This window comes from Marmota flaviventris, chromosome 4 (genome assembly GCF_047511675.1).
Source record: "Marmota flaviventris isolate mMarFla1 chromosome 4, mMarFla1.hap1, whole genome shotgun sequence".
Classification (NCBI taxonomy): Eukaryota; Metazoa; Chordata; class Mammalia; order Rodentia; family Sciuridae; genus Marmota; species Marmota flaviventris.
This window is the reverse complement of record NC_092501.1, coordinates 142,806,950-142,829,791: the sequence shown is the minus strand read 5'-3', so window position 1 is coordinate 142,829,791 and position 22,842 is coordinate 142,806,950. Positions and strand designations below refer to the sequence as shown.

At 41.0% G+C, this 22,842-nt stretch overlaps 1 non-coding gene and 1 pseudogene across 1 annotated transcript; one reads left to right on the top strand and one right to left on the bottom strand.

Annotated features, from left to right (window-relative positions):
* Positions 1-1,367: 1,367 nt before the first annotated feature.
* On the top strand, positions 1,368-5,713 carry LOC114087311 (tubulin-specific chaperone E pseudogene; annotated as a pseudogene).
* Positions 5,714-22,406: 16,693 nt separating this feature from the next.
* Positions 22,407-22,511, bottom strand: LOC114087504 (U6 spliceosomal RNA). The gene has a single exon (XR_003581839.1). It is a non-coding gene; the product is annotated as a U6 spliceosomal RNA (small nuclear RNA).
* Between the last annotated feature and the right edge of the window lie 331 nt (positions 22,512-22,842).

Sequence of the window (22,842 nt, the reverse complement as noted above, 5' to 3'; positions counted from 1 at the left end):
GGCATGGCTATGGGGTATATATTCTGTATCTGGAGCAGAGAGTCTCTGCTTCCTGATCATCATGTGAGCTGCTTCCCTCTGTCACACTCTGCTGCCATGATGTCCTGCCTCACCTTGAGCCCCAAGGAATGGGACCTGCTGTTTATGGACTGAAGCCTCTGAAATTGTGAGTCCCTAAATAAGCCTTTCCTCCTCTAGAATTGTTTTGGTCAGGTCCTTTAGTTATAGCAGTGAAAAATCTGACTAAAACACTGAGCCTTTCTCATCCCCACCAGGAAACAGAAAACATATCGGCAGGCATATATTAGTTTTCTATGCTGCTGTAGCCAATTACCACAAGCCTGCTGGCTTGAAATGCCACCCATGGATAATCTCAGGAGATGATGGCTTGGGAGTTCAGGCCTGGCTTAGCTGGGCCAGCTCCACAAGGCTATATATAGTACAGGTATCAGCCAAGCTAATTCTCAGCTGGAGCTTGATTGACACAAAGTGAAAGTGGTCGTTGGCAGAATCCACTTCTTTGTGCTTATAGAACCGAGGGCTCTGACTTCTTTCCTGTGTTTGGCTGGAGGCCACTCCCAGATCTATAGGCTTCATGGTCTACAATAAATATGGCAGTTTGCTTCTTTAAGACCTGCATAAGAGTCAATCTCTCTCTCCCGCCTTCTCTCTCTCTCTCTCTCTCTCTCTCTCTCTCTCTCTCTCTCTCTTTCTGCAAGCAGTGATGACAGATGCTTATATAAGGTAACCTAATCAAGGGGGAGTGATGTCCCATCACATTGGCCATATTAGGTGTGTATTAGTCTACTCAAGTTGCTACAACAAGCCACTACAGACTAGTTGGCTTAAATGATAGAGGATCATTTTCTCACAGTTCTGAAGGCTGGAAGTCTGATTTAAATCCTCAGGGATTTCTCCTGAGGACTCTGTCCTGGCCTTGTAGATGGTCATCTTTCTGTGTCCTCACATAGTATCTCTCTGTGCATGTCTGGGTCCTAACCTCCTCCTCTTTTAAGGACACCAGTCATATTGGATTAGGGTTCACCCATATGAACTTCTTTTTAAAGGCCCTGTCTCCAATTGGGACTCCAGTATATGAATGGGGGTGGGTGGGCCCAGTTCAGCCTATGACACAATGTCATGCAGGATATCCCAGCAAGAAAAAAAGCAGGGGAAATGAATGCTGCTGTGGGGTGGTCAGATCCAGACTCTGAAGAAATCCTGGGGAGCTGAAACCTCAGCTTGGACTTGAAGCATTAGAAGGAACTAGTGGCATGAAGAGAAGAGAGGCAGTGTCCAGACAGAAGGAGTGACATCGCATCAGTTAGGAATGACTTCGGCTTCAAGTAAGAGTGTTCTGATTATCGATGACTGGAAGAGGTAGGGGTCCATTTTCTCTACATCATGAGGACTTGGAGGAGGCAGCTTCTAGCCTTGACTTAGCAGATCCACGTCAAGCCAGCATTTGTGATTCTCTTGTCATTTCCCTCATGAACACAATATAGCAGTTGCTGCCCTAATATCATTTCAGGGTTCAAGGTCCAACAAATGAGGAAATGCTGTGAGCACAGTCTCTCCTTTAAATCAGCAAAGTGAAAGCTTTCCTAGAAGACTATGGCTTCACTGCCATGGGTGGGGTATGTCACCAATGGCTGCCCTACCTGCAAGGAAGGCTGGGAATAGGAAGTGGAAGGAAGGTGGAGGTGGTGAGTGGATGTGTCAATCAATCAGGGTGCCATAAGTGCACAAAGACGGTAGGGGAGGAGCATGGCTTGATCAGAGAGTTGACTGGTTAGCAGAGTTGGAGGATGGACTTGAGCAAGGAAGGGACTTGACAGCAGAGCAGAAAGGGAGTCCTAAAGGACAGAGCAATAAGTTTACCTTTGGGAAAGTTGTCAATATCAAGATGGAGTCACTTGCGTCAAATCCACACAAACCAGGAGACAAAGAAGGGACAGCACTCGTGCACTCATGTCTGTAAGAACTATCACAAAGACGCTCTGGTTGGCTCTTACAGACACCTGTAACAAGAACTTTTGCCAAGGACTTTCCAGTCTGTGGCTTGCTCCATGAGTCATGCAGACAGCTAGCCAGATGTATGCGAACACTTACTTTCCTGAAACACCATCTCCACTAACAAACTGATATCAACTCCTGTGATACACTCTGCAACCAGCATTCCCTTTGTCTCAAAACAACTTATGTGTACTTCTCATTTAACCTTTAAAAACCCTCACCTCCCTTGGCCTCCCTGAATGTGTGTGCACATTTCACACTGCAGTGGGTTGCTGTTCCCAATGAAATCCTTTTATGGAAAGCTGCTTTGTTTGTTATTTAGGTTGATATCTTGAAGACATTGGAAGAAGTTACATATGGTTACAGAACAGGCCACCTCAAACTTAAGTGGCATCAAACAATAACCTTTTTGTTACGTGCACAGTTTCTGTGAGTAGAGCATTCTGAACAGGCACAGAGATGTTGTATTAGTCAACTTTCCACTGCTATAACAAATACCTAAGAAAATCAATCAACTTACCTGGAGAAAAGGTTTATTTTGGCTCACAGTCTTAGAGGTTCTAGTGCATGATTTCTTGTCCTGTTGATTGGCCAGTGGCAAGGCAGCATATCATGGTGGGAGTGCAAGGTAGAGCAAAACCACTCATCTGTGGCAAAAAGAGAGGAAGCAAAAGAGAGAATAAGGAAGGGGATGGAGTTCTACAATCTCTTTCAAGGGCATGCTGCACTGACCTGAAGACCTTCCTTCCATTAGCTCCCACCTCTTAAAGATTCCACAATCTTCCAATACTGCCACCCAGGGACCAAGCCTTTAACACATGGGCCTTTAGGAAACATTCAAGGTCCAAACTATAGCAGATGGCTTGTCTCTGTTATGTGGTACTTTGGGTCTTAGCTCAAATATTGAATGGCCAGATATAGAGCAAATGTCTGGGGGATGGAGTCACCCAAAGCTTCTCTCCTCCTCTATCTGGTGTGTGGGCTGGGATGGCTGGAAAGTTGGGCTCAGGTATAGACTGGAGGCTCCCAGGTGACCTCTCTTTGAGGCTGACTTGGGTTCCTTACATTGTGCTTCTGGGTTTTGAGAGAAGAATCTGGGGGGTTATCAAGAGACCTGGGCTAAAGCTGCAAGGCTCCCTATCCTCTTGCCTTGGACATCACGCACAATCACGTGTGTTTCATTCTTTTGATTACACAATAGTCACTCAGTCCAGCCCAGATCCAAGGGGAGGGAAACCAGCCTCCATCTTGCAATGGAGTAGAGGCAAGGTGGCATTGAAGGGACCATGTGGAATGGGAGATGTTGTCATAGCTCTTTGGAAAATCTGGTCTGTCCTAGCAGATGACCAAAAGGTTTTAATCAAGGGGAGTAATACAACCAGATTGTGGTTTTAGAAATCTGGCTGTGGTTTGAGAATTAGTTGGATTGGGTCAAGACTGGAAGTGGGAGAGATGGTAGGTGGTGGTCCAAATAAAGATGATAAGTTTGGAATCTGGACAGACTGGAGAGAGATTTTGCAGGTGAAATCTCTAGGGGACTGACTGAATGAGCCATCTGAAGGGGTGGGATGAGTCAGGTTCAGGTTGATACAGGTAACTGGTGCCATTAACTGTCACAGGTGCATAGGATCGGGGAAGATTTGGGGAAAACAACAGGCTCGGTTCTGAACATTTGAATTTGAGGTTTCTGTGAGATATCCAGGAAGAGTTTTCTCTAGTTATATATATAGAAAAAATTTCCAGTCTGGAGGTGTTGATTCAAAAATCACCCATGGTTTGCCAGCTGCATGCAAGGGGCCACCTGGACCAACTACCCAGCCACCACAGGCAGAGACGTGCTATAGTCAAACAAGTAGAGCAAAACCACAGGGTTCCTTTGTGAGTTATTCCCAATGATGTGCAGCAAGTAGACACCTTTGAAGATTTCATGTTTTGGACTCTGTCTTATAATGAGTGACACTTTGATGTTTGATGTCATTGGTTGAAGAGTTAAAGGTGATGAAGAACATGCAACATTGTGCTTTTTCTGTCATTGTCTGTCCTGTGGCATGACACTGGTTAGGAGTAGAGTGGGACAACCCAGAGAGAGAGAAAGAAAGGGCGGGGGGAGAGGGGGACGGAGGTGGGGGGGGGGTGAGTGAGGGTGCAAAGCATGATGGGAATCATGAAGCAACTGTGTATTTTAAATCAGGCACTCAATAGGAGGATCCTTTATTCTTCCAAACAAGGTAAATTTTGGAGTAAAAATTCTTACTGCAATTAAGAACCACTGTATGGGGACTTGGGAGTCTGAGGCAGGAGGATTGCAAGTTTTGGGCCAGCCTCAGTAACTTAGTGAGACAGTCAGCAACTGAGCAAGACATTGTCTATCTCCTCTACCTTTATAATAGTCAGTGATTTTCTTTTTCCCCCTCCAACCTTTCAGAATTTCTTCATGTTGCATTGTGCTGGAGGACAAGAGCTTGTGGGAAACAAAGTGACAACTCCTATCACTGTGTTGAGAAACCTCCTTTAATCAAGACTTCAAAAATAAACAAACAAAAAACAAAAACAAAAACAAAACAAAACAAAACAAAAAAACCCAAAAAGAACCACGGTGTGTCAGATGATGACAGGAAAGAGCAAATCGTTACAACTGGGAAGAAATCTGTGGAAACCATAGGTTTTAACTCTGTGATTAAACAGCAGAGTCAACTGAGCAAGTTACAAGAATCTTCTCTAAGGAAACGTGAAGTAATTTGTGCTGGTTAAAAAGGAGGTATTGCCAAAACAAATCCTAAAATTACAAGAGTAAATGTCTCGAAAAACCTGCTGTCACATGTAGTGAAGTGATCCATTTTGCTGATTAGCTCCAAAACCTGGTCCCTCTTAACACAGTGAAAATAAACTGCAGTTTCCCTCTGGCTCACCGTCTCTAACAGGAACATTTCCTGCACTGAATGGTTTAGTTCTCAGTCAAACAGGAATAACACAGGTCAAAGTGCCGCAGTGTGCCCCTGGGTGGTAATTTCTTGAGGAGCTGAACCTGGACTCCAGCAGCACCTTCATTTCAGAAAGGCCAAATGATGCTCCACAGATGCTCACGTTGTTAGACCTTTCCTCTAATCCGTCAATTGATGAAAACCAGCTGTTCTCGAAAGCCTGTCTGCCCAGATTAGAGCAACTAATCCTTTATGACATTGGAATTTCTTCTATACATTTTTAGATGCTGGAATTGGAAATATCCATGTTCCTGTCTCTGCAGTGCTTTGCAGTAAATGACAATCAGATATCACAATGGCCATTTATCAAATGAGCTAGAGAAGTTACAGAGCCTACGAGCTCTGTCCTGCCTAAGAACCCCCTGACTGAAGGCAGCAAAGGAGCCCAGACCAGCAGCTCGTCATTGCCAAAGTCTGAAGACCCCCGAACAAATGTGAGATTCTTTCAGAGAAAAGGCAAGAAGCTGAGCTTGATACCGAAAAGCTTTTGGAAATGAGTGGGAAAATGCTGGTGGACATCAGGATCCAGAGGAAAACAGACCAAATGAACAGTCTGTCCTAGGTACCAGATCCTCTGCCATATATGGAAGACAAAACATCCAAACCAACTTGAACAGAAGGCTCTAGAAAGGCAACTGCCAGCACTAGGAAATGACCTATCGTCATTGCAGTTTTATTCTGTGGAAAATGGAGATTGTCTATTAGTGAGATGTTAACAACCACCTTTAACCATTTGGTGGCCAGACTATCATGACTGGGGTTCCCTGGAAAGAAATGATTTATTGAAATAGTTCTACTGTAAAAAAAGTGAGACTTACAACTTGCCCAAAGTATAAATTTTTCACTGGGAAGAGACCATTTTTAGGCTTGTATAAAACGGCAAAACAAAGATGTTAATTACTAAAACCAAAAGTAAAAGAAAAAAACAAAAACAAACAAACAAACAAACAAAAAAACCAACAAATGACCCATGTGTAGTTGTTAGTTTGAGATGAAAATAAGAAATAAAATTTTTAGAGAAAATAACATTTTTCCAGGGAGAGAGCATAGGGGCTCATAGGAATTCTGAAGGACACCAATATTCTTAAGCCTCGTCAAAGGAACCACAAATGAGGTGAGGAGGTTTAGGGAGGTAGCACTCTACAATCCAGATGAGTAGAGGATAGTACGATTCTCGTTTCTTCTGCATGTAATCCGTTGAATTAGGTGCCTATGGACAACTCCATTGTATACTCATGAGAAAAATAAAGTGAGAAAGCTGAATATCATTTTTGCTCTTATGAAAATAAATAGTTTTGGCCTCCTGGATCCACTGAAAGAATCTTGGAGTCCCCCATGAGTCTCAGGATGGCATTTAAGAACCTCTATTAAGAGGATCTGATTCTTTTTGGGCTGCATGGTTCATATCTTCTCTTTCTCAAAATTTGGGGCATCTCCAAAGATCTGCCATTTCTGGGTCCAGAGTCTTCAAGACTCAAAGGCAAGATTATTTTCTGGGAGGAACTAAGACAAAAGAAGGCATTATTTTTCAGTGAGACAGAAACAGAATGCACAATAGCAATTTCTCATGTTTGCTACTAGGGGAGGGCAGGTGTTTGGGGTGGGTGGACAAGAAGTGGTTCAGAAGCAAATAAAGAGGGACTAGCTGTGGAAAAGGGACTCAGGACACACTGAGGTCCCCACAAAAGCTGGGCAGTTTGATTACCCGTAGATCCACTCTGTTTTTCTCTTTGCCTAATCTTGTCTCTAATTTTCCCTTCATATCCATGATGTGGGTGATACTTGGATCTCACTAGCCTCTGTCCTTTTTCTGGTCCTATTTCTCTGCAGATTAACATCTCTTGCTAGCTGCTTGAAATCTTGCTAGGTGCTTGACCTTCTGCAAATTGGCTTAATCCATCATGCCCCAGTGTCCCATGCATAGGACCCCCATGATAACTTAAATTGAACAGCAAAGATACCACTTATGGTAACCCTCTAAGCTTTACTTTCCTAACCTAAAAAATGGGAGATGGTAGTAGAACCTACCCTAGGAGACTGTGCACTCACCCAAGAAGATGTGTGAATCACTTAGCACAGTCAGCATCTCGTACCCAATAACCATTTATTTCACGTCCTCTTATTATTAACAAGCAAATGTGTTAGGCCTCTGTGAGTTAGCAGCCACGTGGCACAAATCCTCTTTACAGCTTTTTGTGGGTTTAATCACTATGATTTTATTCCATATCTAGGAGTGGGAGTCTGTGAGCATCTTCTTATTGCTCTTACGTCTTCAATATTCATCCAATTATCTTTCTTAGCTAACAATTAGCCTCATATTTCCTATCCGCACAACTCCTTCCTTCCTTCCTATTTATATTCATTAAAAAATTAATTGACATATAATAGTTGCACTTATTTACGGGGCAGGGTGTGGTAATTTGATACATATATACCATGTGTAATGATCAAATCAGAGTAGTTAGCATCTTCATCTCAAACATTTATCAATTCTTTTTGTTGGGAAACTTTAAACTCTTCCAGTTGAGAGATATAATACATTGTTGTAAAATGCAGCCATTCTAAGAACTTTAGAATATTCCTGCCACCTAACTGTATTTTGGTACCCATTATCCAACCTCCATCTCCCTACTCTTAGCCTCTAGTGACCACTATTCGATTTTCTACTTCTATGAATAAACATGGAACAATAGCAATAAACATGGAAATGCAGATATTTCTATGATATACTGATTTCATTTCATATTCTTTTTTGGCCACTTGTATATATTCTTTTAGGAAACGTCTATTTAGATCATCTGTCCATTTTGTAGTCATTATTGATATTGTTAAACATCCCCTCACTTCTTTTTTAACTGTGTCTAGTTTTAGGTCTACTTTAAATCCACCATGGATTACAGAGCGAGTGCAGTAATGCAAGGTCATTTCCACATGGATGATTTCCACTCAGCTGCTTTCTCCTGGCTGCTGGGCTAGGGTGGAGGGGAAGTCTGACCGTGGCTCTAGCCCCCGCAGCTACAGCATGGGGGCTCAGCTGCTCTGCGGCAGAATGAGCAGAACCATCCACTTTGTCACCAAGTCCTTTCTGTCCTTTGCCCAACTGCTCAATTCTAAGGCTAATTTGGCAGAAAATAAGACTCGGATTTAGTGAGAATCAGATTTTAAATACCCTTGTGTAGATCCCTCCTCCCCATTTCTTTTTTCTTTTTTTGTTTTAGAGGAATTGACTAAAAAAACCCTCCCATCTCTTCTGTTGGTCATCCCAAGATACCACAGGACTGTTTAGGGAATCGTTGGTCATTTAACATGTATTTCTTGAGCGCTTCCCATGTTACCAACACAGTTCTTGGTTCTGGAGTTCCACCGGAGAACAGGGTGGATGGATGAGGGTAGTGGGGCAGAGACATAAAAGGAAACAAATAATGCAGGAACATTCAGGCTGAGGGCCAGGGGTACCAGGTAGAGACTGTGAACAACTGACACTGACTTTAACAAAAAGCCAAAAGAGGAAATCTCCTGGGAAGATGTTGAGTTACCCAAAGACTCAAAGGAAAAGCCAAGAACCAAGATTTGGAAGCTCCAGAGCCAGAAGAACTTTGAGGATCTAGGAAACTAAAAGTGACCCTTTCTTTACAGCATTTCCACTTGAGCGGTGAGCTGCAATTAGCATCTCCTGGATCAAGATGGAGGGGCAGGGAGGAAAAACAGGGTTCTGGGTAGGGGGAGCAAGAGAGCAGTTGGTTGGTCTAGCTGGAGTCAGAAGTGCAACTCATGGCCAAAGTAGCTCAGAGCCTCTGCATTAACAGGGACTGGCAAATTCTCTCCAATGAATAGATCAGTAACTTCCCAAAGCAAAATTGTGATGCTCTTGCAAGAAGTCAGGAAAGGGATTTGAAGCAGACAGGACTGCTCTCCCCTGACTGAAAGCATTTTACTTAGAAGGGGCCTAGGGGTTTTACCTTTTGCAGATTTTTGCAAATTGGATGTGATTTTGAGTCCATTGGTTAGGTCTATCTGGATTTAGAGAGGGGATAACCACACCACTCCCTATTGTGATGAGATGAAGGCCGAGGATAGAAGTTTATTTATTTTGATTTCAACCACATCCCAGGTGATCAGGGTGGTGAAGGATCTAGGAAGCCAGATGTATTAAGAAGAGTTATAGAAACCTCTTTAAATAAGCTGGTGCCCAGAAAAGAGATATTAGTTGCCTCAACATTGTGATGATACTATATGAGTTAATAGTAAGATTCATCCCCTCTTTAAATATAATTTATTACTGAATTTTATCCTAGCATAGACTTCCTTGTAGAAATAATGTTAAAATAGGTATCTGAAATTCTGATGATTTGATATTTCTGCATTTTTGTTGATGCTTCTGTAAAATGAATTTGAATCAGATTATCTTTGGGATCTCTCCCAGTTCAAAAATTATGTGTTCTAGGAATCTCATCATTTTTACCAATCTGTTATTTACAGGTATGCTGTAAATAATAATATTATTAACATACATTTGCTGCCAAAATTTATTCTTTATAATTAATTTTTTTCCAACAGGGTTAATCTTCATAATCTCCTAAGTGTGTAAAGTCAGATGGAATTTCCAATAAGAAACTGGTGGTTCATAAACAAGGGTAGGATATATTTAGTTTTGTCTAGCTCAACTGAAGCATATTATTCTTGCCCTTTTTATAGTACATACACATCAGACACTACTAGGTCGTCATGTTATGATGATTAGTGACGAATAGCAATTTGATATTTATCTAGACATTATGAATAGTGTAGTCTACTTGGTTACTTAGATGTGTCAAGCTTTTAAAAATGGTTAGGATAAAACATGAGCATAGAAACTCAAGTGAAATCTAAGATCTTCATTTCAAGAGGAAGAAGCAATCACAATTTGCAATTTAATTAGGAAGACTCAATTAAAGGAATGCAGTGACTATTCTCCTGCTGAATATTAAAGTTCAGCACAAAGGAAACCCTCATGTGAAATGTAGTTGTGTCTAATTAGCTACAGTATATGGGCTGGAACAAGTGCCTTGCTCAGGGCTAGACAATGAACTCCATAGGGACCAGAGATCAATGATCATTTAGGAAGCAAGTGCTCAGAGTCACACAATTTTGAACATGCCTATCTATTGCAATGTTTCACAATACACAGTGCACGGCCCTCTATTTTCTCTTCTCATTCAATATGTAATTGCCTAGAAACACCACATGCTTGGTCTTATTAATCAATAATTATTAATATGCTGACTGTGCACTGAAAGCCAGGAGAAGCTGACTGAGCTCTGCAAACAAGTGGAGTCTAGTCCCAAGGTGCTGGGCCTCTAAGTAGAATTGTTTGGGGCAGAAGGGCTTGGTGGCTGTCTCCTCACCCCAGAATAAAACTACAAGCTGAGGTTGCAGACCACACATTCAGAATGGTATGATCTCTGAAAAGAGTGCAAAGATTAAACTCAAGAGTCTTGGATTTTTATGTCTTTTGGCTCTGCCACCTTGAGCTGTGTGACTTTAAGTAAGATTCTTCACTTCTCTGGGCCTTAATTATTTCACCAGTAAAGGGTGTGACCAAGTCACTCTTGGTGTTATAAAAATACCAGAGACTAGGAGATGGGGAAATTTAAAGACACTATGTGAAGTTGGCTTTACTTTTAGAGGAAATCTGCCTACAAGCGAAGACATCTTTCCCATTCCAGCCACTCCCCTGACCCTGCCTGGTAGTAGGACCTGCCAGGGTTTTGATCTGCCCTGAGACAGACCGGTTGCCAAGACCTGTACCCTTATTTCAACATTTGAGTGTTCACACAGCCTAGATGCTGTTCTAGGAGCTGGAGATGTGAATAAAACACCACCCAGACACCCCAAATCCTGCTCTCTTAGACATGAGTTAGATCATAGGGACCAAGAACAAGCAAACCAACCAACCTATGAAAAAACACCCAACACATCAGGTCTTGGTGGTCAGTACAATGAGAGAATAAAAGCTGGTTGCAGGGTTAGATTGCCTGGGCTTGGCTGCTGTCTCAGCTGGGAAAAGCTCCTCTGATAAGGTGACATCTGGACAGAGCCAATTCAAGAAAGGGCAGAGTTCTGGGGTCTCTGGGGAGCAACAATTAAGGGCCCCGTGGGAGAGCAAGCTTGTGTGTTCCAGGATCACGAGGATCACGAGGGACATGGAGGAGCGAGAGGAGCCTGGGGTGCTGGTGGTTGGTATTAAAGCGCCAAGGGGGTAAAATCTCCCTTTCTTCCAGGTACTGGGAAGCACACAGGGGTCAGCACAGACTGAGTTTAGGGTACACCCATGTGACCTGCAAGCTCCGCTCGGTGCCACTTGGGCGCTAAGGCTCTGTGGCCACTACCTTGAAACTCTTAATACTTTTTTTTTTTTTTTTTTTTAATCTTTGCGTGGTGTTCTGAAAGCGAAGTCCGATCCGACAATGGAGCCAGTGCAGAGAGAGGGCTCAGAGCCTGGGTTCTCTGTCCTTCCCGCCTCCTGCTGCCCGCGGCGTCCTGGGCGCCACGTCACTTGCTGCCGCTCTGCACCCAAGTCCCCACACGGTGGCTGGGGGCGGGCACACCCTCTGCTCACCGGGTCACCTGCCGGCCTCGGAGGCTGCTGGTCTGCACCCCGCCTGTCAACACCCCGCATGCCGGAGGGAGGGCGTGTGACAGTAACTAGCAAACAGGACAGCGGGGGACAGGTCGAGAGAGACTCCGGAACCAAGCAAAACTTTTTCCTTCTTTTGGAACAAATGATCCGCATTTTCATTTTACTCAGACCCTTTGGTGCCCTTTTGGCCAGGGATAGAGCGTCAGCCCTAGTGACCACAGCTTTCTGCAGACGGTCCTGTTGGGCCCTTTAAATGAACCGGCATTCCAGCGCCGTCCCGTGGGTCCTGTTGCCCTCTGCCGGACAGACTAGGTACTAGCTCTAGTTCAGAATCTGGAGGAAATGTTCATGCAGTAGGAAATTTGAAAACCGGCTCCGCGACAATAATTTAATTATTGGTTTTCTCCATCTGGACTTTTGAAGACTGTTGTAGATTTGGATATCAACTCCAAAGTGAGTCACCCTGTAGGTAGGTGATTTTTGTCTCAGAATAAGCATTCACAACAGTATCCAGTTCTAAATTCTAAGCAGTATCCAGTTCTAAGATGGAAAGTGCAGCAGAAACTGACATTTTGAACAGTTGCTGGCACTATTTCACTGTGCCACCATGTAATCTTGCTCACTGTATATGAAATACTCTTTATAGTTTTTAAAAATTATTACCGGAATGGGCCTATTTATGAATGGTCAGGGCAAGCCAAACCCTTTAATGGTAACTTTGTCCAGGGTTAAAGAACTTGACGACTCCATTCCCAGGTTCTATATATCTGATGACTTTTTATTTTATTGCATATCAGAAGATTACATGGGGAACATTTATTTAATGATTGTGAAATATAAGTAAGGTGATATTTAGCCATTAAATCTTTACCTCTGCGATCGCCTCTCTTTTATGACAATGATGGTGGTATGAGGACCACAGAAAGCAACTACATGGCAACTGGTGGTCTTCTGCTGTCTTTACCAATGTTGTTGTGTGTGTGCACAGTGATAGCAGAGCATAAGTGAAAGGTGAATGTGTGCGTCTGCTGGGTGTATTCATAGGAGTGTGATTTACACAATTCAAGTCTCTGTCTATGCTAAGCACAGTGGCTTTGGACTTTATCTACTCTATTGCACAGAAACTCTGTAAGGGAGGTATTTATAATACCCATAGAAAACTGAGGGCCAATGAGGTTGAATCAGTTGCCTAAGTTTGAGAAGCTGGTAACTGGCAGTTTGGAGTCAATGCCAGATATGACTTACACCAAGCCCCCCGTCTTTCCATATGCAATATGGCTGCCTAATGAATGCCTTTAACTCTGATTAGTTTTGTAGAGAATTCGAGTTGTGAGGACTTAACAGATTGTGTAATGTGATGGCACATTGCAATTCACAGATGGCAAAACTGCAGCCCAGGGGAAGGATGTGACCCACCATCAACTGGGGGCAATCTTTTTTGAATCCCTTCTTTCTTGTTTGCTTTGTCGTTGGGCCCTCCAAAAAGTACTTAGAGTGAGAGACACAGAGAAATGATCATTTCAACAAAAATGGAATGAATTTCACATTGGTCGTGGTCTAACTGTTCTGGAGAGAGACTAGAAGCTAAATAAAGAGGCTGTTCACTTTCCCATCACCCAGTGCAAACTTCCAATCAGTCGATCATCAATCAACCAATACTTACTGAACACCTTCTATGTGCTAGGTACCAGGATAGGTGTTAGACAACTAGAAATGAATAAGGGGTGAGCTCAGCCCAGTGGGGGGAAAAATGTAAACAGAAGTACATTGTAGTGTGAGACCCCTATACACACTGCTGTGGGGTTACACAACAAATGCCAACTGGAGAGTCAGAGAAGGCTCCACTTTAGTGTGGAATTGCTATTCACACAACAGTTGTCTAGTCCTTTTCATAATAAAATATATATCCTTCAATTTTGGGTTGCCAGAGAAGAGGGTCATAAGGTCATCTAGACACTGGATTATTTTTTTTTAAAGCAACTACATAATTTGGGCTAATAAGGAAGAGAGATGTGGAGTATTACTAGGAGTTTCTGGTAAATTTAAAATTCTCTAGAGGAATTGGGCAGCAATTGAAAGTTTAATTTCAGCTTGGCTAAACACAGCGTAATTGGAATAGTTAAATTGGTATGCTAATTTAATTAAAAATTTAAAGTAAAGAACAAACATGCTAGCTAAAAGGGTAACTACTTACATAATCTTAATGGTTTTCCAATTTAAACATTTTTCCAATTGGAAATAGAATTAATTTTAAGGCCCCCACATTATTACATTGAACTCAGGAGAAAATAGGAGGATCTAGAAATGATTAATATACCTCTTTTATTCCAGATAGATTATAGAATTAAATTTTTTTTTTTCATGCTGGAGATGAGCCACACCCCCAGCCCTATTTTATATTTTATTTAGAGACAGGGTCTCACTCAGTTGCTTACTACCTTGCATTTGCAGAGGCTGGCTTTGAACTCAGGATCCTCCTGCCTTAGTCTCCTGAGCCGCTGGGATTACAGGTGTGTGCTATGGTGCCTGGCTAGAATTACCTATTTTTGAGTGTTAGAAAAACAGAAAACGAAATTGGTTATTTGTTAAATTTCAGGATTGGAAAGGAGTGTTCAAAAATAGAAAAATGTCAAAGGAAATAAAATAGACTAATTTAATTTAAAATAAACATTTCCTCATGTAAACTTCAAGAGACCCTCAAAATATAAGGCAAAGTATAACACAGGGGAGAATAGATACAGCAATAAGCTAATAATTACATTAAAGTCCTAAAAATTAAAAATAAATTCTCTAACACTATGATAAATAAGTGTATCTATCAGCAATTGCCACAGCAATTACACAAAACAAATTCCCTTAAACCTCAGTGGTTTATAACAGCAGCATTTTTTCACGCACAAGTCTGCAAGCACACCCTGCTCTGATTGTCTTGGGTGGCGCTGGGTTGGTGACTCTGCCTCAGGCTGCAGGTTACGTGGCTTCTGGATTCCGACTGGGTCCAGATCCACTCCAGGGTCTCTCATCATTCTGTGACCAATGATGGCCCCTACCTCACTCTTAAGCAAGATGGAAAACTTCTAAGCTATACATCACCAAAGAGAATCTAATCGTGTATAAAAAAGAGAGTGTACCATACCATTATACCCCCAAAGACCATGGCTTGAATAGGAAGGACAGTTTTGGGTTGGCTGGTATATCTGGTGGGATGCCTGTGCTGTAACTAGCCATCCAAGGCTGAGTTTCCTTCCATTTAAAGTCATTCTCATGAGCGCTGTTCACATCTGACTGATGAAGTCTGGGTCATTCCCATGTTGATGCTGTGGTCAACTCTATTGTGAAAAGCTGAAGTCTAAGAAAGCAATGCTTCTTTAAGCAGGAGGCCCTTAGAAACGGCACGATGGTGCCGTTTCACTCTTGGGGTGAATCGCATCTTTCACTAGCTGGACAAACGTGCAGGAAGAGGAGAATGAAAGTTTTCAGAGGCAACTGGCTGCCACACTAAAAATAACTCTAACAAAAGATGTGCAAGACCTACATAGAGAATATCTTAAAATCTTATTGGAAATCATTAAAGAGCATTTAAGCCAATTGAATGATATTCATGCTTTTGGAGAGGAATCCTTGGTATGGTGAAGTTATCAATTATCTTCAAATTCCAAATAAAAGCTAACTGGGATTTTCACTGCAATTGACATGTTGCTTTGAAAATTTACATGAAATAGAAAGGGTCAAAAATAGTCCCGAAGTATAAGATAGATGGATTTTCCCTAGGTGATATAAAGACATTATAAATCTTTGGCATTTATGCAGTAAGTATTGGTGCAGGGACAGAGAAATTGACCAGTATAACAAAATAAAGAGTTCAGAAAGAAGCCCACATACTTATGGATCTTTGATATATAACAGAAATAGCACTGCAGATAATTTTTTTAAATTAAAAAAATTTCTTTTTTTTTTAGTTGTTGATAGACCTTTGTTTATATATGGTGCTGAGAGTTGAACCCAGTGCCTCACACAAGCAAGGCAAGTGTGCTACCTCTGAGTCACAGCACCAGCCCATGGCAGATAATTGAGAGAAGAAAATGCTATTTAATAAAAAGTTCTGGAACTTTTGAGTTTCCATATGGATAAAACTGAAGTTAGATTCTCACCTCCCACAAAACACAAAAATCAATTCTACTTGATTAAGCGCTTGAAATGTGAAAAGCAGGAATTCAATACTTTTAGAACAAAATATAGAATATCTTTCTAATCTTTGAATTTCTTAAGCAAGTCACATTAACTCATGAAAGAAAAGATTGACAATTTGAAAAATTTGACACCTGAAAAATTAAGTCTTTAAAAAAAAATGGCAGAAAGAAAATGGAAATCAAGCCATACTCGGGAGCCCTGGGTTCAATTCCCACTACCACAAAAAGAAAATGGAGTATATTTTAACACACAGAAACAGAATATGCAGTGTACGTCTACCAATCTGTGGGATAGATTACCACATACAACTGGAAAAAGGTAAAAGACATGAGCTGGTATTTCACAAAAGAGAAAAAATGTTTAGTGTCTAACCATAATAACTAGAGAAAAAGCAAGTAGGACTATGGTTAGACTAGATTTCCCAAAATCAAGAAATCTGACCACATCAAGTGTTGGAGAAGATGAGAATAAATGAAAATGCTCATATGCTGCTGGTGGGAATGTTTGTACAGTCACATGGGAAAATATCTGTCATTATCTTGAATACTTTTTGATAGATAAAGGGATTTTTATGAAATGTTCATATGGACTCATAAAAATGGAAACAACCCAATAAAAATGATGGAATATTGTATAATAGTGAAAAATGAACATGCTCCAATTATGTGCTTCAGGATAGATCAATCTTAAAATAGTACGTTGAGTAAGAAGAGCAAGTTTCAGAACACTATTTAGTATGATATCCATTCTAAAGCTAAAAAAGAAGCTTTGCCAATATATAATTCAGTTATGCATATATATGTGATTAAATTATTTTGAAAGAGAATAATGGCATAAATTCAGAATAAACTCATGTTGGGGAAGCGGGTAGAGCTAGGAGGAGATAAGGGACCTGGGATAGGAAGAGCCCCAGCAGTGGATGAAGTTTAGTGGGCTGGGTCATGAGTGCATGTTGCTATATAGCTTACATATATGTTACATAAATTCTTATGTATTTTTCAATGTTATGTTTAAAAATCTAACAAATAATGAGGAGAGAGATATGCTATTTTTATTAACTGAGTTTGAAAAATTTTAAGAGGACATAAAAAAAGTGAAACAGTCCTTCTTGTACATCAAAGTCAGCAGTATAAATTGGTGCAGACTTTTAGTTAGCTCTCTCTCTAAATACATACATGTGCTTGTGTGCATAGAATCTACTGTGTGAAGCCATAAACACGCTAAATTCTATATCTCAATGATTCTATTCTGGGGAAATGAAGACTTTTTAAAAAATCCTGAAATTTATAAAAACTTATGATATAAAGATATAATTACTAAGTTCTTTTCTACTTTAGGGGCATGTCACTTTCTCTTGAAAGGCTATTCCCCTAGGACCTATAACATGAGTTACCATATATCCAAAGCACCTGTGGAGAACTCTCTCCCCTCCAAGGTAGATACTCAACCCTTCAAGTTTCTATCATTATCATCTTATTTATTTTTCCACACTTCTTGCATAAATCTGGAATTGCCTAGGACATAAATTCCCTAAGAGCCAGGACTGTAGTCATTGTGGCTGTTGTGGTCACATTATGCTGGTGTAAAGGAGGTGCCCAACAAACACCTCTTGAGAAATAAACGCCTAGTAAAAAAAGAAATGGATTTTCTAGGACAAAATTGGTCAAAATGTGGAAGGCCCAAAGAAATATACCCGCACTGTGCAAATTTTGTAATAATGCTTAAATTTTTTTGTCAATACTTACTGTTCTCTGGAGAAATGCCTTTCTGAGATCTTCGATAAAATGCCGGGGGGAATCTCATTGTTAAAAAGTCTCTCTCAAGGTCTTCTATGATTATGTTTTTAGAAACTATAACATAAAATGACAAGTGGATTATCTGGGACATTAGGAAAACTGGTTTGTACATATCAGGGGTCCTGAGAAGGATCATTTGTGTGCTATAGATTGTGTTAAAATCTATGCATACACTTTTCGGTAGGTTTTGCAATAATCACTGATGTTTATTCCATCATCAGTACATAAAACAAGCAAAGGGAAACAAGAACATGTTTTTAGATACACAGTATTTTACTTATAGTCCTAAATTAATGCCACATTCTCAAGGGACTCATAATGCATTTGAAATTCAAATAGCATAAAAGAAGATTACAGTCATTTTTATTTTACTGATGTTTCCTCTGTAGGAAACATAATTGCCTGGGGGGATTTACCTTAGGTCTAGGAACAGAATTTATGATTTTGCATTATTTCCCATTCTTCATGCCACCAGAAACCAAAATGTAGAGCAGACTCAAATGGGAAGAAAAACAGAGCTTCAGGGCAAATGTGAAAAAAGAGTTTGTATCACTGAGGCAAAACCCAGCCAGACCCGGGGGCTTTTTAGGATATCAACTATAGGACTCTAAATTGCAGTTGAATTTCAGAAGAAAACATGAAGCCCTTAAGCTCTAGGATATCAGAGTGAAGGGCAGATCACAGGCAGTCTTCAAGGACCCTAACCAACTGTGCAATCTATGCTGGGGAGAGTGCCATTTAATAACTTTTTAAAATTACTATGAAAACCACCCTTTGGTCTTCTGTATTATTTCAGTCCCTGTTTACATTTTTAAAAAGTTGTGGCAAACTATACGTAACGTAAAATTTGCCATCTTAATAATTTTTAAGTGTCCATCTCAGGGGCATTAAGTACCTTACAGTGTTGTGCAGCCATCACCTACCTCTGTCCATCTGTGGAAGTGTTTTCAGAATCTCTTCGCTGATTAAACACCATCTCCCAGCCCCTCCCCTCCCTCAGGCCCTGGCAACCTCCATTCTACTTTCTGTCTCTAGGGATTTGGCTACTCTTGATACCTCATATGAGTGGAGTCGCGAATCATTTGTCTTTTGGCGAGTGGCTTAGTTCACTCAAGGTTTATTCATACTGTTGCGTCATGAGAATTTCCTTCCTTTTAAAGGATGAGTGAGGTTCCATTGTAGGTCTGTACCACATGGGCTTATCCATCACATGGAGTTCTTCCACATTTTGGTTATTGTGACTAATGCTGCTGTGAACATAGGTGTACAGATTTCTGTTTGAGCCCCTGCTTTCGATTCTTTTGAGAGCATACTCAAAAGTGGAGTTGTTAGGTCATTTGATACTTGTATGTTTTATTCTGTTGAGAAACCATCCTACTGTTCTCTAGAGCAGCAGTAGCACTTCACATTCCCACCTTCAGTGCACAAGGATTCTGATTTATCCACATCCTTGCTCCTGGTTATGTTTTATACAACAAAGTATACCACTGGAACATGTTTACTTCATTTTAAAAAATGCTATCTGTAGCTGGGAATATAGCTCAGTTGGTAGAGTGCTTGCCTTGCATGCAGGGTTCAATCCTCAGCATCACCAAAAAAACAAGCAAAAAAACAAGCAAACAAAATATCATTATACCTGCCTTATTCTTTTTCTTTCTCTTTCCTTCTCTCAAATATATGTTTCATGTTGTTTTTTTTTTAAATCAAAAGCTCTGGACTTAGTATGGGTTTGTATCTGGGATAGGGTATAAAGAATAGTCACACCACTAAGACAAAGCCTTAAGGTTGACAGCCATCATAAATGATATCTGTGTGGCACTACACCATACAAAACACTTGTATTGATTACCTCTTTGATTCCTGTCCTAAAGGTAGATAATATGGTTTTCATTTTTCCTCCTTTTATAGATAGAGAAGCTGGGATTCATAGAAACTAAGTAATCTGCTCTGGTTAGAGAGACACTGTCATACTGGAAATAATATCTCTGATTTTTTTTTCTTAATATGGGAGGTGGAACTCAGGTGGTCTGTGTGCTGATCCCTGGATCCTCACCATCTTTCCTTCTCTATCTGGTCACTTTGCTCACTAGCACCTTCTGTGGACCTCTGTGGTTAGAATACGCTAGGCTTTCTGTCTTTAAGTTCAGTCAGGGTCTAGAGGCCTCTGGTTGACTTGCCTCATCTCAGCTCTTTTTCTGTCTATCTATCTATCTTTTTATTTTTTTAAACTTAAAAAAAAACTCTTTTCTCTTTTTAAAAACTTTATTTCATATGTAATAAGTGGGATTTTAAAAATTCTAATTTGTTATATATGACAGCAGAATGCATTATAATTCATATTACACATATAGAGCACAATTTTTCATATCTCTGGTTGTACACAAAGTCTCAGAAGATGATATACAATCAATCAACAAATATATGAAAAGATGTTCAACATCTCTAGCAATTAGAGAAATGCAAATCAAAACTACTCTAAGATTTCATCTCACTCCAGTCAGAATGGCAGCTATCAAGAATACAAGCAACAATACGTGTTGGAGAGGACGTGGGGGAAAAGGCACACTCATACATTGCTGGTGGGACTGCAAAATGGTGCAGCTAATATGGAAAGAAGTATGGAGATTCCTTAGAAAACTGGGAGTGGAACCACTATTTGACCCAGCTATTCCACTTCTCAGTCTATATCCAAAGGACTTAAAAACAGCATACTACAGAGACACAGCCACATCAATGTTTATTTCAGCACAGTTCACAAAACTAAACTGTGTAACCAACCTAGATGCCCTTCAGTAGATGAATGGATAAAGAAAATGTGGTATGTATATACAATGGAATATTATTCAGCATTAAAAATGGCATTTGAAGGTAAATGGATAGAGTTGGAGAATATAATGCTAAGTGAAGTTAGCCAATCCCCAAAACCAAATGCTAAATGTTTTCTCTGATATAAGGGGGCTGATTCATAATGGGGTTGAGGGGGGAGCTTAATATGTTACTATGGTGAGAGAGGATTAGACAAACACTAGAAAGGGCAAAGGGGTGGCAGGGGAAGGGAGGGGACATGGCGGGTAGGAAAGACAGTGGAATGAGGTGGACATCATTACCCTAGGTACATGTATGAAGACACAGATGGTGTGACTCTCTGATTTTTTTTTTTCAGTATGGGGATTGAACCTAGGACCTTGCACATGCTAGGCAAGCACTCTACCACTGAGCTATACCCCTAGCCCCACATCTCTGATTTGACCCTTTTGGTTCCTTTCCTATGCCATGATGAGACTTCTCCAGTCCACTGTAGAGGCACAGGCACCGAGACCAATGTGGTTATTCTCCTGGGTATATGGCTAGATATTTTAGGGGCAAAACAACCCCAGACTCAAACACTTTAAAATGCTGGATAATAGCTTATTAATATGTAATGGCCATTGCCTAGGGACCTCTGTAAACCCCCTTGGTCCTGCTGTTAGTGCCAGGGCTGCTGCACTAACAATAAGAGGCTTAGATTAGTTTACCATCAGCATAACCAGATGACACCTCATCTTGATGCCTCCTGGCCATCTCTTCTGTGTTCTTCCTTAGAGAATCTCTGGTGCCATGGCATGGGTTACCTGAAGGAATGCCTCATTTCTTACACATGCACATTTTGAGGAATGGATGAGTTAAAACTTGCAGACCACCTTTAACCACTAGGAAACAGTTAAAGAGTATGTCATCTTCCTTTTATCTCCCAGGAAGGCTTTCCCAAGATGCATTCCATAAAGTGTTCTTCAAAAGACCTGGGACAATCTGGTACCTTTCATTCTTAGCAGTAACCAACTCAATACTATATCTAATTTTAGTTTGCCCCCCTTCCATGTTGTGCCATTCCCTACACAGCTGCTTCTCCGGTTCACTTGCCTAATAATTGAACACACACTTCTAGTGGACTAGACTAGAAGGACTTGGACATGAGGCAAAGGTAGAAGCTTTGTAGTAGGTTTAGCTTTGAATGATTTGGGGCCAAAATAATCATACAGATTATGGCAGGGCTACCTGGGAGACCGAAGGCACAGCCACATGTGGTCTCTCATTTCTAAGTCAGGTCCTGAGGTCTTGAATGGGGATGTTTGGGGGCTGAATAGCCTAGGTATTTTGAGTCCCTGGTTTTGCTTGAGCTATTTGGATCTGTAGAAGCAGCCCTCTCCCTCTAGCTAGGGGAGAGCAAATTCTGATTGATTTCCTGTAAACATCTCCCCTAAGCAAGGGCCTCCAACATTCTGCTGTGGTCCTTACCTTATAGCCACACTGTCCCTCTACGCTTCTAGGCTCAGGCCCAAAGTCACCTCTCAGCTCAGCCTGACAGAAAAGTACAGACCTGGGCTGGGGTTGTGGTTCGGTGGTGCCCAGCATGGGTGAGGCACTGGGTTCCATCCCCAGTACCACATAAAAAAACTAAATAAACAAAATAAAGGTAAAATAAAAGGAAAGAAAAGAAAAATACAGACCTCCCCCTAGGAAGAAAAAGCTTATACACACACACACACACACACACACACACACACACACACACACTCCTCCGTATCTGCAGTGTTCACATACATAAATTCAACCAACTTTGAATTGAAAATATTTTTAAAACATTGCATCTGTACTGAACATGACATATTATTTTTTATCATTGTTTCCTAAAGAACACAATGTAACAACCATTTATATGACATATTAGGTATTACGAGTAATCTAGAGATGATTTAAAAGCGTGTGGGAGGATGTATGTAGGATATACACAAATACTGCACTATTTATTTTTGTTTTTAATTTAAAAATTTGGGATGTTTCTCTAACTTGTCTGTCATCCTTGTGCAGAGGCCTGGCTAATCTTCTCTGTTTCATTCCAAATTTCGTATATGTGCTGTCAAAGTGAACATTACTATGCTGTTTTATAGGAGACTTGAGCATCCACAGATTTGGGTATCCATGGGGGTCCTGCAACCATCCTCTTGCAATTACTGAAGGATGACGGAATTTTGTGGCGGAATGTGCCACTGGCTGAAAGTCAGTACTGTGTGGTTTGTAGTATCTCTTAAAGTCTCATATATTGAAGACTTGGTCCCCAGTGCAGCAGCACTCGGAGGCGGGGCTTCTGGGAAGTGATTGGATGAGGATGGCTCTGATCTGATCAGTGGATTAATTTCATCCATACCTGTATGGACTGCAGGGAGGTAATGGGAACTGGTGGTAGTGAGGCATGATCGGA